General features: G+C 34.7%; 1 protein-coding gene and 1 non-coding gene across 2 annotated transcripts in view; both read right to left on the reverse strand.

Moving 5' to 3' along the window:
• Nucleotides 1-18805, reverse strand: part of OLFML2B (olfactomedin like 2B) — a 260819-nt gene that overhangs the window by 97779 nt on the left and 144235 nt on the right. The gene's annotated exons all lie outside the window — the stretch shown is intronic.
• On the reverse strand, nt 2357-2463 carry LOC123248141. The gene has a single exon (XR_006506235.1). It is a non-coding gene; the product is annotated as a U6 spliceosomal RNA (small nuclear RNA).

The following is an 18805-nucleotide window of genomic DNA, read 5'->3' on the forward strand; positions in this document are numbered from 1 at the left end:
CCATTTCACAATTTTATCAGGGGCTAAATTCAGTACATTCTGACCTCCTCCGGAATAGGTAAAAAAAATATATATGTATATATGTATATGTACATATACATATACATATGTGTATATCCTAATTTAATACTAGGATCCCAGAGAGATAATACCACTTTTACTCATTTCCCCCAAAGGTACATATTTCAATTTATTTCCCTTGTCTTTCAATGTTCAGAGCATTGGAATATATTGACATTTTTCCTGTGTTTACCCAGGGAGTGGCTAGAAGGAAAATAGAAATTAGGAGGAATTGCAAGCCCTATTTCTCTACTTTTCTATCACTAAAACTCAGAGAATTTCTCTTAAAAAACCTAATTGACTTAAATTCAACATAGGGCAACTTAAGTTTAAGCACAACAAATCCTTTATGACTATTGTGTTGTTATAATCATATGTTGTCCTTTGATGTTTCTCATTTGTTCTTCAAGTATATATGTCTAGATATGAGGTTGCTTTCATTCACCACTTTTTTTTGAGAAAATACAGAGATCAGTAGAGTGGTAGACAAATAGATAGATGAATGAATGAATATATCTAAGTGTGTGAATAAATACATATATGCATGTACATGTATACATATATATATATTAAATCATAAGTGATCATATTAGTTAATCTAGTTCTTTTGAATTCATTCTACATAAAGAGACATAGGATCATAGGGTTACATATTTAGATCTAGAAAGAATTTTAGAGGCTATTCATATTTAGAGCTTAATAAATGCATATGCACTGATTGATTTAAATGGCTTGCCTTTGGAGTTACATAGCTAGTAAGTGTCTGAGAGAGATCTCAATTCATATTTTACTGTTTCCAATTCTAATCTCTAGCCACTAGAACCATAATTCCTCTAAGCTATCTATGGTTCCTTTTCTTAAGATTTACATAAATTTCCTATTTCTAAGAAATTGACAAATTTTACCTTTTTGTACTTGGCCTTATGTTGTTCAATAAATTAATCAATATACATTTATTAAACACTTACTATGTTCCAGGCACTATTCAAATGTTGGGAATACAAATACAAAAAGAAAGTCAGTTCCTGACCTCAAGGAACTTATAATCTAAGTGGGGGAAGACAAAAAGAAGCTAAAAGACAGAGGGTATATGTGTAGAGGAGAGGAAGGTACCTAAGATGGTATTATGGTGGAGAAGTCAAAACAGTCTGAGGGAATATGCTGAGGTAAGAAATGATATATGTTCATTTTTTAAAAAAATGACTTAGATGAAGGTGTAGAATGCATATTTGTCAAGTATCTAGGTGGCACAAAACTATGAGGGATACATAATATTCTGATTGACAAAGTCAATGTCTAAAACAGTCTTGGAAGGCTAAAATTTCCCAAAGCTAGCTAAGTAAAGTGTTATAAGAATCAATGTAAAAAGCATAGAGTTAGATTTAAATAATAATAAATAAAATGGAGAAGATATGATTAGATAACAGTTTGTGGGAAAACATATTGAAAATTTAATGGATAATAGATTTATTAGTGTTCTATGATTGCCAGTAAAACTATCATCATCTTATGATCATACATTGAACTATATAACAAGACATCTAAGATAGCCACCTTATTCTTTATAGATAAAGCAACTCAGACTCAGCAAGATTAAATATCTGGTCTAAGGCTTCATAATTATTAAGCGATTGCTCCAAGGTTCAAACCTAGGTATTTAATCCAGTAGTCTTTCCATGCTATCAATATTGAACTATATCATTAAAAGTGTTATAATTTGAATAATTTAGAAAATGAAAATCTTGTCCTTCTCTGCCTCTGTTCAGTCCTACATTCTACATTTCAGAAAAAAGATTCTACTACTCCCAAGATTCCTATAAAGGCACCTGAATGTAGGACAAAAAGTGTGTTTGTATCATCTTAGACCCATGGTGGTTAACCTATGGTATGTGTGCCAGAGGAGGCACTCAGAACCTGTCTGTGGGGACACCTGCTGTTGCACCAGCACAGAGTTCATTAGAGGTTCTTACTAGAAAGCCAGAGGAACATAGGACTGGACTACTTCTCTCCCCCTCTCCGTGCACCTAAGGATATTATCCACCCCTCTAAAAGTCTTGTCATCACTGGCCTAGACATGCACAGTGGTGCATGTGTGAGACAGTTGACCAAATCTTTGAAAAAGTACTCATTAATATATATCCATCAATGTCAAAAAAGCTTTGAAAATTTCAAGACCACTTTTTACTTCATATAGTTCTGTTTCTGTACCTCTTTAGACATATACTTTTGAGTTATATCATTTAGTGGGTTGGTAACAAGAACATTTTTTAATTTTTAATTTTAATTTTTCACTCTTTCTAATATGGAATACTTCATGAATTTGTGTGTTATCATTACATAGGCACCAGGCTAATCTTTTCTGTATCATTCCAATTTTAGTACATGTGCTGCTGAAGCAAACACAAATTTTAAAAAATAAAATATCAACATGGCTAATATGAAATATTCTTTACACTACTTCATATGTTTAATGGATATTGTATTTCTTACAACTGGGTTGGGAGGTAGAGAGCTGGAAATGGATAGGAAAAGATTGAAGGGAAGGGAAGAATTTGGAATTAGAAGTGAAAACATTTTTAAAAATTCAATAATTTTGATCAAGACAGTATGGCAGAGTAAGAAACACTTGAAGCCTACCAACAACCCTCCAAATGACCACAAAAGTACAAAATGTCTTAAAACAAATACCAGAGTGGCAGAAATAAACAGAAAAAAGGGGTGAACAGTGCCCTGGCCCAGAACAACATGGAGAGACAGCAAGGAGGTATCATCACACTGAGGTATGACGAGGAAGTACGGAATAAATCTGAATGGAACACAGGGAGGATACAGTTTAAGCAGCAGGGGAAAGAACATAGCCATCTCAGTCTAGACACAGCAGGGTAATAGTGAAAACCAAAATTAATACAGAATAAGCAGTAGTGAGAGGAAAGTGGCCCTTCACAGCCCAGCTGGAACTGAAGCTGGATGTGACCCAGTGCAGGCAGCAGTGGGATGAGCTTAGCCCAATAAAAGCCAAGCTTCAATGGTATTAAATAGAACCCAGCTAGAACCAGCTGAACTGAATATATATGCAAATTTACACATAGTAGGCCAATCAGGCTGCCTCTGCAGAATGCTCAGTTTGAGACTAAGATAGCTGAACCTGTTCCAGCCACAATAGAAAAATAGGATAGTACTCCTTCCTTACCAAGAACAGAGCTAATTTTCAGCATGGACACAAAATCAAGGGGGAAAAATCATCCCCAAATGAACAAAAGGCAAAGAAAATTCCTGATACAAGAAAAAATTTTTCAAGAAGAGACATGATCAAAATATAACTCAACAAGGACAGCAATACAAAAATGAAAACATGATGATCTCAAAAAAAGGATAGAAAAACAAATAATAAAATATTTGAAGAAAAACTACAATAGAAAAAGATAGAAGAATTCCCAAAAATTACTGGGAATTACTTATTTAAGTATTATCAACAATGCAAGAATCTAGGAAAATTTCAAGAGACTCATGACAAAAAAAATGGACACCTTTATTAACAATGTCTCAATGCAAATTAAAACAGAGTATTCTTTATTTCCTTCATGAATTTTTCTCTAGAGTAAGCAATATGTATTTTATTTCACAACATGACAAAATTTGAAATATGTGTTATATGATAATATGTGTATAATTTATATCATCCCTCCCTCTTGATGGTGGCCAAGTTACTTAATGCAGGAACTTCCCTTCTGACTCCCTCCTCTTCCCTACCCTGAGCCATTGTCACTCTGGATGAGTTAATGTTACCAGCTTAATAACCAGTGGTAGATAGCATTATTGAAACCATTTATCTCCAGATCTTGAGTTCTAAGAAGTTTCTGTATCAAAGAAAGACACAAAAAGGAACATGGTTACATATAAGGCACAGGCTTGCCTAGAAAGGCCATGTGCTCACAACTTGTGGAAACAATAGGGATGGTGCATCCAAGACTTCCCATAGAGCTCAGAGAATTATCTTCACATTTGAAAGAGGAGAGAAAAGAACAGTAGGTTTCACCTTTAGTCTATTAAGTTCTGGTTCAGCAACCAAAGTAGGTGGGATACTCACCTCAGAGAGGAGTCTTACACAGTTAAAAGTAGACCAAAAATATATGGGCATTCTCAAGTTTCCACAAAGATGCCCAGGGGAGCCTGAGAATGTCTACATGTGTTCCAAGGTGCCAGTAGGGTGGGGAGAGAGAGAGAGAAGAACCCGGGAAAGGACTTATTACATATGTGAGAGATAATGATGAATATATGCTTCTGAGAATCAAAAAGAGACAATATACTGTATAATTAGTACAGACTGTGAGATATTGTATGCTTAGTATATATAGAGAAGAAAATGTTAATGGACATGAAAACTATTTTCAAATATTTGAAGTGCTGTCATATAGAAGCAGGATTAGGTGTTTTCTTCTTGGACCTTAAGAGCAGAAATAGGTAGGGCAGCTAGATGGCTCAGTGGATTGAGAGCCAGTCCCAGAGATGGGAAGTCCTGGGTTCAAATTTAATCTCAGACACTTTCTAGCTACGTGACTCTGGGCAAGTCACTTAAACCCATTGAGTAGCCCTTACTGCTCTTCTTACTTAGAACCAATACACAGTATTGATTCTAAAATGGAAGGTAAGAGTTAAAAAAGAGCAGAATTAGGACTAAAAGAGAATTTTCAGAGGAAAATTCAGGCTTTAGGTAAGAGATAGATATTAATAATTAATATGGTGCAGAAGTTGCCTGCTCTACTAGAGTGGAAGTTGAATGACTATGTGTCAGTATTTCTTAGTAGAAATCCCTGTCCTGGCTTAGATTTGGATTAAATGAGCTCTGAAGTCTTTTCCTATCCATGGATTATTTGATTCTATGCCTCGAAAGGGGCTGAGAATATTCTAGTCTATATTTTTGGGCTAATATAATTTAATGGCTAATTAGTACCTTATCTTGGATAGGTAGCTTATCTTTATGTATCACCCTGCTCCTTTAAGTAACATTATACTGATATTCTTCAAATTGTATCCCCATCATTAAAGATAATTTTCAATGATTGGGTCACAATTTTAAATGTATTCAAGTCTATGTTCTTTTCTTTCTGTCTTTATGATTTCACTCTTTTCTTCTAGATATAAATATAAACTTTTATGATTTACCTCTTTTAATCTTTCAATAGATATCTACTTCTTTATTTCTTTCATCTACTTGCCTTATTCTCTATATTTCTTCTAATTTTTCAATGTCTTGTTATATGCTATTTCATATATATATGAGAGAGAGAGATAAAGAGAGAGACAGAGAGAACACTATCTCTCTGTCTTTCATCTTCTGCTGCTATTCTACATGGTTTTAACATAACAAATATGACACAACTCTGGCAGCTTCATCCCTGCCTCCCCCACTATTAAGTTTTCATTTGTATATTTTTTCCTCATAAGATTCTAAGTTCTTTGAGGACAGGGACTGTATTTCTTTGGGGAAGTATTGGGTCATTAGAAAGGAGCAACACCTCTGTTATATAAAGGGGGGTTTGCTGAGTCCTTTTCAGGGCTACTCATCTATCTTTGATGTCTACCTGCCACCCAACTCTCACTTATGTTGTTTAGAAGCTACAGCATGTGCAGTAGCCACACTCTGGTAAAACTATGTTGAAAGATGGGCTAAATCTGAAGGTAGCCTTTTTTTTTTTAACCTACAGGTCTCAAACCCATGCTTGAGGTATGTGAATGTCTACTTTAAGGGTGTGAAGGCTTTCCCTGGCAGATCATGAAGGGGGCTTAAGCAGGTGCTGTAGAGTGCTTAGAAGGTGCTGGTTGGACTTAGAAGATGCCAAGATCATTCACTGCATCCAGTCCCCTGCCAGCCATCTTGATTTTTGTCATGCTATTGGACTTTGATAACTCTGGAAGAGAGAGTAAGGTAGAAAACTTTGTGCAACTATGCCTCACTTAAGTTCAACTTATGCACTAGTCAAGACATCATCCTTGTGGTTCATGGATCCTCTTTGAAAATGAAGGGCAAACAGCATTTTTGTATACAGAGGGCCCTAAACATCATAGGCACTTAATATATCTTTCTTGACTATAACTATGACTGTCTACTCATTCTTCTAATGTTATACCTGTCCTTCTGCATGTCTCTTTCTCTGAAAAGTAAATGATCATCCATGTGTGGGAGTCCTCTGGCAATGCTTGGATTGGTTGTTTTGCCCACCAGAATCTGGGAGTTTTATTTTCTTCCCTGCTAGGGGAGAGAGGTAGCTACATGTAAATATTGCCTAAATGGAAGAATTTTTGGCTACTTTGGAACAAAAAAGGGAGGCTATGAAGGTGAAGGGAGAAAAATCATAAGGAGAGGAAAAACGTGACAATACTTTCTTCAAATGGAACAGCAGTGGCTATGAAAACCAGCAGCAGTGATAGGGGTGACACATTGGCAGTTTTCCTTCTCAAATTTTTACCTCCTTGAAGGCCCAAACACAAGGAATAAGACTGCATTTCTATCACAGGTCATCTCAGGTGGCTAAAGTGCTGGGAGATGAGAAAAGATGGGGGGATGAAATAAAGTAAAACAGATATAGGGGAACTAGTAGTCATTTTCCTTTTCCCCTGTCTTATTTAAGATGAGTTCATCTAGTACCAATTTCTAAGTACATTAAAAAAAACTCACCTATGGACTGCATCTGACTTTTAAATCTTATTTCTTATAAACAACTGTGATTGGCTCTACCCATGCATGTTCTTGTGCCCTTTTGTTTGGTATATGAGGGTACAGGACAACCCTAGGAGCTATGTCTAAGATGACTAGGACCATAATCTGAGCTATTTTTAAGTTTTATAATTACATTTCAAAGGGAAGAATTATTAGGAACTTAAAGTCTTTAAAATCTGTGCCATCAGATCATGAGCTTAGTACAGTGACCTCTACAGTTACAGATACAGTTTTTTAAGGTTTCAGGAATACCTATTTCCCTCAAGAAAACTTCACTTGCTACTTACTACAATGTGAATAATTTTATGAGTGATGCTCTATAGGAAGAGTAGACAAATATTTGTATAATTCTTCCCTTCCCCAATTAATGGACACCTCTTCTACTTTGCTCAGCACGACTGAAGAGGATAGTAGAAAGTGAAAAGGAATGACATTTGTGGCAGAGGTATTTCAAGTTGAAGGTCTAAGAGGGAAGAAAGATCAGTAATAGCAATGACTATTTTGTCCCTTTCCAGGCCTGGTTCTTAATTCTACTCACCCTTCTCCGTGATAGTCTAGTTAGCGAAGGAGTGATCAGAAATCACTGCCTGTTACCTGACAATTGACTTCAAGATTCAGAATTCTTGTGGAATGTCGGCTTCTGTTTTTGTTGACTGGTCCCATTGAAAGTTTATACACATTTGTGCTCTGGAAGAGGGTAGAGACTCATCTGTGGGGAGAGAAACACACTCACACTATGGATTTCCTTCAATTCCTGCCTCCAGATCGATCATATGTCCTGTGAGACTGAGATGGTTTAGGAGATCTGTGAGCTCACAGCTGCTCAGTAGATTTTTTATTGCTATATTCTGCAGTATGTTCTTATTGTTATTTACTATTTATTTATGTATTGATTTTATAATGAGAATAAACAATGCATAGAGCATACAGGCATGTGTATGTGCTTCCATGGAGAGCCAATTCTATTATGCTAAGGTCAAAGCACTATCTGAAATACAGCAAATTCGAAAGAAGGAGGCAAACTTCTGCCAGTACACGGAGCCTGAGAGATGAGCTCTAATTGGGCAGAATCATAAATCCACACACTTCTTGACAATGAGTTGGGACAGTCCCAAAGAGAGAGGCCAATTTAGGGAGAAAAAGTTGCTGACTCTCTGGAAACAGTAGAAAACAAAATCTTGAGTACTTTCGCCTAGCAAGGAATTTAAGAACTTTCAGGGTGTGTGTGGTGGAAACTGTTGAGCTTTTCTCTTGTATCCTCTGCACTTAGCAAAATTTCTGGCCCATAGTAAGTACTTAATAAATGCCTGCTGATTGATAAATTGAATAGTACAAATTCAGTTTCTGAACTGAAAAGTGGCTATCAATTCAAAGTAGTGTTTAAATTTAAAATGTCCCAGGGAGCGTTCACCTGAAGACAGACTTTACCTACTTTTTCATGTCTGCATGGACCACCAATATATGTCACCATTAAGGTACCTTTGAAGTGATGGAGATTAAGGAGCATTTACAATTAATTTCCATTATCCCTAGTAATGTTTGTGTGGGATATTTTCAATCAGTGAATTAACAAGTATATATTGAGCAAATATGGTGATCTCTGGTTTGTGCTAGCTAACTGTAGGCAGATAAAATAATTGTAAACAGCCTGCTGGTCATTTCCAACAGGATTCCCTATGGACAGAAAGATGCCAGTCTCGATGGTTAAAATTTCAGTGCAAGCATCTGTGTCTGTCTCTCTCATGAGATATATATTTTATGTATCTATATCAACACACACACACACACACACACACACACACACACACAGACTTTGATTTGAAGCAGAAAGGAATAGTTGAGGGTAATTAGCCATTTAATTCAACTTATCTACTGCATCATATGGTGTATATGTGTGAATTTATATGTATGGATATGGATATGTGTGTGCATACACGTATAGAAAGGCATTTTTCGAGCAAAGCAATGGTGAAATAATAAGGAATGGTCTTTACATATTACCATGAGACCAGAAGCCTCCTAATCTAAGGGACTTTGGAATCACATTTATCTAGATTAATCCTTTGGTTCTGTCCTCACTTTAGAGTAAAACTCTAGGGAAATTTCTGAAACATAGCTTAAATATGATTTATACAAAAGGCATTTCTCTAAAAACAGGAAGTACATTGTGTATTGGATTAAAGTTTTATTTCTTCCTTATAGAAAATGCATAAAAGAGAAAGGGCTCCCCAACATAAATGAACACACACAGCATCATAAAAAAAGGGAACATATTACATGGATTCTACTCCTGCCAAAAGTCAAAGATCCCTTAAAGGAATACTGAATAGGTGTTTTGCTTCAACCCAGCACTTATAGTTTCCTAGCTGGCAAAGCAAATTTCAGGGAGAGTTTACAAAATCCAGATTCCCTGACCCCTTGCTACATGGCTTCTGGACCTCGACCTCAACATGAACCTGAATGTAGTCCTCTTCTCTGAGAAGCTTCCTCTTGAAACAACTTTTCTCTGACTGACCAATACCCAAATTTCCACCTCTGGATCTCTCTATTTACAAAGTTACCTCTGAGACTTCAAATGTTGAATCCTTAGGAGCAGAAACCCTGACTTGCTCTTGTAAAAGGAAACAGAAAGGAAAGCAGAAGACTGAAGCCAGAAAGTACAAGAGCTAGTAACTCCAATCTTAGCCTTACCTGGAAAAGAACAGATTTTTCTTTACCTTGGTCTTCTGTAGCAAATTGACTTATCAGGTAATGATAAAGGGTACCTTGGGGGAAAAGTTCCCTTCCTTCCTTCCTTTACTGGAAGGAAAAGAAGAAAAACAGTTAGTGGGGGAGGGGAGAGGGAGAATATGACAAGAGTCCTTCCTTCCTTGTCCCATTCCCTAGTTGCCAATCATCTTCAATAAATTCCTAATCACTGAAGGCCAGTCACAAGAGTTCACTCTATCACTTCCTTCAGTGAGGAACCATGGCTTGTGTCCAACTCATGGGAGGTCTTTTAGGCCAGCAAATCAATAAATGATTTTTTTGATTACCCTTGACATAAAAACACAACAAAGAGGGCATGTTTTTAAATGTGTATATGTATAATTATCATCAAGTAAGTCACTTTATCTCTCAGCTTTAGTTCTCTCATCTGAAAAATGGGAAAAATAATAGCACCTCCTTCATAAGGTTGTGGCATGGATCAAATGAACTAGTGCCATACATTTTTTTCCTACCTTAAAGTGTTTATATGTATATAACATTTATACTTAACATTATATTGCATAAATGAAACTTTTTATTATTAAGCATTCATTATGCATATATTATGTGCCAGAGGTACTGTGCATATAAATATAAAATTATGATACAGATTTGTGTGTTTAATGGTGTAGAGAACTTTTGAGTGTGAAGAAATCCCTCCATTGATGCAGATCTCTATATAAATCAGTGATAGAGAGTTTCCTGGAAGAACTAAGAAATGAATTAACTGCCCCATAGTCATACATCTAGTAGGGGCAAGAAGCATGAATTGAACTCATGTCTTTCTGACTCCTATGTCAGTCTTCTATTTACCATTTTATATTTTTTTCTCGCTGAAATAATACTATGAATTTTAATATTGATAATGTGATATGATTTTGTGTTTACATATATATGGTGACATAATAATATTATATTTATGTAGTGCCTTCTGTTTATAAAGCACAATCACATATAGTACAGGTATTTGTATATGTTATCTTATTTCCTGTATATACATGTCTCTGTGAATGTATATTATATATGGTCAAATATACATGTGAGTTAAAATGTATATGAATTCCAATAATGCATGTGATTATGCTTTCTATGTCTCTATTCATATACACATCTAGGTTTATATTTCTCAGGATTATTTTAAACTCCTTTCTTTAAAAGAGATCAGAGAAGTGATATTTAAGAATAGGTATAAACCATGGATGATAAAGTTCTTTTACATTACTTGAGTATGTTAAATGGATTGTACAGCAATATCACGGTGGCAATTCTATGTTGAAGGTTGAAAAAACCATTTCCATTTTAAGTCTCTATTTTCTGTTCCCTATAACTTTTCTTTTTCAAAAAAGTCTTTTCTGCTGACTTTTTCATGCTTCATATCTATCTCAGCAACATATTGGAAAGTTTCATTAAAAAAACATAACACATTTATCCATTTATAAATTACCTGTATGTGAAAGGGGGTATTTTTGAGGTTGGTGAAGTTTCTGAAAAAAATTTATTTTAAAATTCCATCATTTAGAAAGAGCTTGGTCCTTACCTTAAACACAGCCTTTATCTTACTTGAAAAAATATTTTAAAAGAACAAATCCATGGCCTTTTGAAAATGATTTACTACCCAGGAAAAACAATTTCTCCTTCAAGAGGATGTCCTAGTGAGGCATTCACAAGTGGTTATATTCAGAAGGACTAAAATCTATCTAGCAATCAGTGATACAATGGAGGTACCATTGAAATGCTAGGTTGTTATAATTGCTTTGCTTCAGTAGTGGTCCACAGTATATGGACCACTGACTCCTGTGGGGTCAGGAGGCTTTTGCTAGGACTCTGAAAATTTGTAAATAACTTAACAATTAAAACATCAGACTCACATACATATTACTATTTATGAAATGCATGGAGAAGCCATTGCCATTAATAAAATCTACATTTATTGATAAATAAAATGCTTAACAGTAGCCTTTTCTAATTAAATTTTTTTTCTGACAGTGGAAACTAATACTAGGGACTACTATAATATGGGGGGGGTTCATAGCATTATTTTTTAGTTCTAGAAATGAATCTTAAAATAAAAAATGCTGCAGACTGCTGCTTTCATGGATTTCTGTATATCTTTTTACTTTAAGCTTGTATTGTGTCACCTAATCAAACCATAAATAAGCATAAGCTGACCAAAGCTGGGCATAGAAATTAATTAGATGAATCACTCTCTACTGTTAAGGAGATTTCAGTGCCCAGTACTCAGTTTTGTCACTTAATTTTTACAAAATATTCTATGGACTAATATAACACAAACAAGCACAATCCAGATAGTTCCAGATGTTGGTCTAAAACAAGTCTGACAATTAATCTTCAAATTCTTGTGCCCATATAACATTAATTGTGCTTCATTGTTTTGTGGGAGTAGGAATGCAGATATTAAAAAAAAAAACAACCCTGAAAATAAAAGAATTAAACCGAGAAAGTTTCTGAATAGTGTTCAAGAAATAACAAAATACATTTATAATACTTAATTAAAAGCTAAATGTCCATCGTTTTTTCCCCCTTCCTATATCTCTATACTTAGATACTTAACTAGATTCTCAGTGGCTCTGGTGGATCATAAGGATTTTCTTTAACCATCAGGTGCCTCAGGTCACCTCAGGAATATACTTCATGCCCAGTCTACTTCCTTTTTTAACCTCTATTTTTTACCTCTATTCATGAAACAAACCATAACCTTCTCACTTTTCAATTGCCTAGTAGTGGGTTGAGGAAGAAAAACTATCCAGGAACAAATTATCCAAACAAATTGAAAAAACAATTCACCAATCACCCAGACCTTGAAAAACACTTTCTCTAAGCTTTGGCCAGTTAGTGGGAAAATTTAAGTTAACTCAGGGTCCCAGAGGATTTCAAGCTAAATCTTCAACCAAGGGAAAAAAACAAACAAACCAACAGCTTAATCTGGAAAAAGAAAGTGGTCATAGGTATGTCAGGATTATAGCAAGGAAGAACTATTGCATCCTAGCTGATGAAGTAAATTATCAAAGGACATATACACACATTATACCCAGATATGATCGTTCTTCAGTTGTTTTCAGTTGTGTCTGATTCTTTTGGGATTTTCTTGTCAGAGATACTGGAGTGGTTTGCCATGTCCTTCTCCAGATACACACACATACACACACACACACACACACTTGTGCACATATGTGTGTGTATGTGTATACGGCCAAGCATGTTTTCAAAAGGTCTGTAGTGAGAGTATTCTCTGTATTAGGGGGAAAATGATATAATGAGGAGAGTGGTAATTTTGGAATCACAGGAAATGAATTCAAATCCTGGTTCTACTACTTGTCACATAGGTGCCTTTTGGGAAGTCATTTTTCTTTCTGAGCCTCAATTTTCTCCTCTATGGAATAAGGAAGTTGGATTACAGGACCTTTGTGATTCCTTTCAGCTCTAGATCTAGAATTGTATACCCAGTAGTAGTAAGAAAGAAGACAAGCACTGTCTTCTAAAACCAGTAGTTAGTCATGTACCAAGCTCAAAGAGGAAGTGTGATCTGACAGGTATTTGTCTAGATAAATGAAGCAAAGGAAATCTACCGGAGTGGTACAAAGACTAGACTTTTTGCTACATGACGTTTGTTTAAATCAGGGGTTCTCATATTACTGTCTGCAAAGTTACAAAAGTAGACACACCTATTTCTATATAACTTGTTTCCTTTATAATCTTGTGCATCTAAAATTGTATGCAATTAAAAACACAATTCTGAGAAGGGGTCAATGGTTTTTATCAGACTGCCAAAGGAGTCCATATCACTAAAAAGATTAAGAACTCCTGACTTGAGGAGATTGTGAATGTTTAATTGGGACAAGACAAGGTTTGGAAGTGAAATAATAGCTCTCTTCAAACCTTTGAGAGTTGACATGTAGAAAAGTGATTAGAATTTTCCTGCTTAATCTCAGATAGAAAAATCATATATACCAGATACAAATAATAAAGGCAGATTTGGAATCAAGATGAGGAAAAACTTCCTAGTAGTTATGATGGTCCTAACTTAGAATGAGTGATCTAAGAATACTGGAATAGAAAGGTTAATATTTTAAAATGAAGCTTGAAAGCCATACATCCAACCTATATCAGAAAAAAAGTAATCTTCATCTCTATAATATCCTTAAAAATGGAGTATTTTTACTCCTTTGGAGTTCTTCAGCTTATCAATGTCCTTTCTAAACTTTGTCCCTCAGAAGTGTATGTAATACTTGAGATATAAACCAAATGAGATATGATGAGGAATTAAAGTGGGAAGGGAAGTGTAGAGGAGGGTCTTGATCAGATGTGAACTGAAATTTATACATAACTTTTAGATGTCATCAAAGTCCAAGTGTTTATGATGCTATAAAAAGGTTGAATATATCATAATGTGTGAATGAGTAAGTATATGTGAAAAATAGGAGTATATATGTATACATATATATGCATATATATATATATATATTACAATCTTAGGCTGTCATTCAAGAATGGTGGGAATTCATTTTCACTGTGCCTATATCAACATATAATATTCTAGAAATAGTTGAATTTCTCTTGGATTGTAAGGTGGAAGTAGAAACACAGGAACCACTCCCTGTACTTACTCTGGGACACATCCTTGGAGTTATAGGAAGCTTCTAATAGAAGGGGGCTGGAAGCTACTTTCCTACTCTTTTAACCTGGCATAATTTCTTCCTATAAACAACTTTTTTTTCCTAAAAACAAAACCAGACTGTTTAGATAGGAAGTCTGGCCACAGTAAAAGCTAATAAAACAAATACAAGAAAGAAAGGTGAGAAAGTAAACTGAACCTGGGTTCCTATTGCTTACAAGTATTTTTCCAGTCTTTAAGGCTAACCTTTGGCAAGCAGTTTAGCAAGCAAAATTCCTCTCTGTTCTATAGGGTAGCTTAACCCTGACCACTTCATTCTGAATGCCAACTGCTACATTTAGAAGCCATCATTTGGCTCTGATGCCTACTTTCTGAGTTAAATCATTCAGGGTTACATAGCAATGATTTGTCTGCCATCAATACATTTTTTTGATTGAGGGCAGGGAGCTACTAGGAATAAATATGTCACATCTTTTATGGACACATTTTATATAATTTGATTATAGAGTTAACACATTTCAAGTGTTGATTATGGTGCCTAAAAAAAGTTAATTTATTACCTTCATCAAGATCCAAGGAATTTAGACCATATTTGCTTCTTTAACCCCCCTGCAGTGTTCTGTCAGTGTGTAACTATCCCCTAGTATTTCTCTTCTTTTCCTCTTCTTGCTGTTCTTTGGGTGTTTAACAGTTCCCTCAGGGCATTGCCAATTATTTATGACATACTTGTCCATGTAAGATCTAGTCGAAAAACCTGTTCCTATGGAAACTGCTGTTTTCAAACAGGCTTGCACCAACTTCAAAACAATATTATCAATGTACAATAGTGGGGACATCTTTAAATGGAGACACACTCTAATGATTCAGACAACCTGAAAGAACGTGCAAAACTAAGAACAAAATGATGCTTATGCTACCATTGGACCAAATAGAGAGAACAGTGCCAATTAGGAAGTAGAGAATAATTTTGTCGTGATACATAAGGAAATCCAGATAGAAAGCAGATTATGCTTTGAAAATGAAGCTTCAAAATATATCCTTAGAAAAGACATGACACATTTGTGACTGAATTAGTAGAAGCAGGTAGAAAAATATAAATTAACTTATTATCATTATTATTATTACTTAATTTTTCCATAATTTAAATACACACTCTAGCCTAAAACCTCTCCTAAAATCCTTCGTTTAGAATTATCTTGCTTCTGAAAACACAGCCTCTGGAACTATATTTTATAATCAGGGTATTTATTAGCTCATTACCCATTCCTGGTTGGTTTCTTTTGTCCTACTGTTTATTCATTTTGACACCAAGAGAAATAAAACACAATAGAAGTGCTGAGTTAGACAGCTCACAAAGAGTTTGGTTAATCAGGTTACTAAGGCAGAAATCATTCTATACCCTAGACTGAGAATTTTTCCTTTTGTTTGTTGGAAGACACTCATTTCCCTCTGCTGCATTTAGAACCAAATTTCACTAGTTGCCATGGCAATATTTTTGAAGTCAGTATCTCTCTAATGTTCTGTCATGACCTAATATGATATAGCTTGGATTTGCTCTAGATTTCATTTGTCCATCAGTCATACCAAAGAACACTGAATGGGGTGGGGAGGAAAGAGACAGCTGCATTTTATGATTTCACAAAAACGATTCCAATTTACTTTAGGGTGGTATGAGAGGTTGAAGGGCAAAAGTGCTTTTCAAAATCAAATTTATTATATAGTAAAGCATTCTAAATTTTGGCTCAAGTGTTAATTAAATCTGCAGGCATGAACATACTTATGTCATGGTTTTACACTTCATAAATAGACTAACTGAGATAGATATGAACATGAGGAAAACTCAGGGATGTCCAATTTGAAGATGAAATGCAAGATTTCCTGCTGTGGAAGGTTAAGTTTGGGAAAAAGAAAAATGAAAAAAAAATACAACTAGTTTGTTCACTCCAGGACCTGATTCATGGTTTGTATGTCTTGTGATTAGTCATTCTGCTCTAATTTGTACCCTTTCTGTGGGCTGCAACAGAAGTGCTGTTTCTCTTGGGAGAAAAATGAGCTAAAATGGAAGATATTGCCAAGGGAAGTTTTCACATCTAATATTGAGAAGGCAGAGAGGCAACATTAACATTCAGACCAGATTCAATGCTTGTGACCTGACTGGCCAAAAGGCAGTGGTTAGGCCTTGAATTATGATGAAGGACCAAACGTGACCAGAATGGCTTTTGGCTTTGACACAATTCCTGTATCAACCTAAAACATTACGTATGTAGTATCCCAACTATCCTTCCATTTCACCATGTGGGAGGCACCATTCTAGGTGTTTAGAAGATAGTATAGAGATGATATATCAAATTCCAGTTCTTTAACTTGGTTTTCTTATCCTTTTTTTCCTCTCTCAGTTACTGAAGTTCTTTGTCAGTCTTGAATCTTTAAAAAAGATTTTTAAAAATCTTTAAAAAACATTCCTTTAAAATTGTTAAAGAGCATGCATATTATTCTTATGTACACAGAATTTTCCCAATTATGGCAAACATTGTTTTTGTTTTTTCTTCTAATAAACAATATTTAGCATAGTTCTTGGCACATAGTGCTGAATAAATGTTTGTGGATTGATTAAAAACACACAATTCTTCCTCTTCAAGTAGTTTTCTGAATCCCTATCTCTATTCTAAAGTCTCTATACACTGATGTAGAATCATGGGTCTTTGGGAAATGAAAAGTCTCTTTCATTTTGCAGTTGAGATAACTCAGATCTGGAGAAATTAAATGATGTCAAGATCAGTGAACTGAAGAACACTCAATTAAAGAAAAAAATAATATATATATGTACATATATATATATACTTTCTCTTTCATCAATCTCTTCATTCTTTTGATTCAGATTAATATAGTGCCATGAATATTATGTAAATATATACTTAAATATATAAATAAGAGAATACATGTATGAAAATCACCTTCATGGCATGGATGTACATATGAATATATGTGTCTCTCTTTTCTGAGCTCCAAATCCATATCCACACCTGCCTCTGGTATCTTTATGCCTAGGTGTTCTGCTGGCACTTCAAAATATGCTTAAAAGTATTATCTTTCTTTCTGAATGACTTCTTTCCTCTGACACCCAATTTTCATCTGTGTCACTATCTAGTATTTAATATTAGTAATCTCTTGGATTATTTTTGCTTTCTGGGTGATATTAATTATATAAAAATTATGTGAAATATGATTCACTAATCTTGTTCCTGTTATATTGCTTTCACTTTCCCAGTTCTAACCCTTGTCTTAAAGTCTGTCAAATTAGTACCATTCTCTATATCTCCACTCTATACTTTCTTAGTGAAGGTTTTAATTACCACTGCCATTATGACTCTATTATGATACCCTTCTTATCATTCTTTCCATCCTGACCCTCTCCCTTTATTCTTTTCCAAACCAATTTTATTCTACAGGAAAAATGAATACATGAAAAAATTATTAGGTTCCTCCTAATCTCTAGAGATGCAAATATTAAATATAATAAATAAATACAAATACTAAAAGTATAATAGTTCCTTCTCTAAAGTATCTTACATTCTGAAAGCTTTTAAAGGAGTGTTGGCTAGGTATAGTGTTTTGGTCTGAGAAGTCACAAAAATATGAAATAGTTTTTCTTATACCTTTTTCTGGTTATATTATGACTAAAATCAAAATAAATGTTTCTCTGTTCTCTATTAAATAATTTTTTTTTAAAAATGAAAAAGCATTCATTAAGTACTTACAATGTACAAAGCATTGTTCTAAGCTCTGAGATATTGAAAGAAAAGTACAACACTCTTTTCTCTCAAGGAGCTCACATTCTAATAGGAACTGCCTTACATTCAAATTTTCTATAAACTACAACCACTTTCTCCCCACCTAATATCATCTTATTTTCCTACATGTTTCAGGTAAACTGGAAAAGTTTTTGTTTCTTGGCCATTCTCTGTTCTCTTCTATCTTCCTTCCAGTTTTCTTAAGCTATCCTTTATGAAAAGAATATTCTCTCTCTCTCTTTCCCTTTGAATCTGTTAGATCCCAATTTATCTTTTAAACCCTAACAAATACTACCTCCTCCAGGAAACCTTACTTTTTTAATACTTTGTCTTATAAGTCTCAAATGGAATTATAATGCAATATTGTATACTAGATTCTGTGTAGATGTCTTATCTCCCACTTACCTATAAGATCCTCAAGAGGAGAAATTACCTCTCCCCCAGTTTATAGGAAAATATTCCAATACATTGAGTATTTAACATATATGTACATCTTTGAACAAAAGCAAAATAAGATTTTAAAAATGAATTAAAAACACATTGTCCAGAATAAAAAATGCAGTTGGATGAACTACTTTTTGGCCTTATCCATTGGTCACTACAGATTAGAAATGAGTTAAGGCCAACATTCAATAAAAAAAAGAGAGAAAGCTTGATTGCCTTTAGGAAATGACAGAGTTCCTTTAGTGACTCCAGATAGATATCTACCTGAAACCAAGGCTCACCAATTTAATACTCATGTTCTCTTTCCACTGTGTGACTGTGAAACTTATAGTACTTCACTTTTTTTTTAACATTTATTAATATTCATTTTTAACATGGTTACATGATTCATGCTCCCCTTTCCCCTTCAAC

This window comes from Gracilinanus agilis, chromosome 4 (genome assembly GCF_016433145.1).
Source record: "Gracilinanus agilis isolate LMUSP501 chromosome 4, AgileGrace, whole genome shotgun sequence".
Lineage (NCBI taxonomy): Eukaryota > Metazoa > Chordata > Mammalia > Didelphimorphia > Didelphidae > Gracilinanus > Gracilinanus agilis.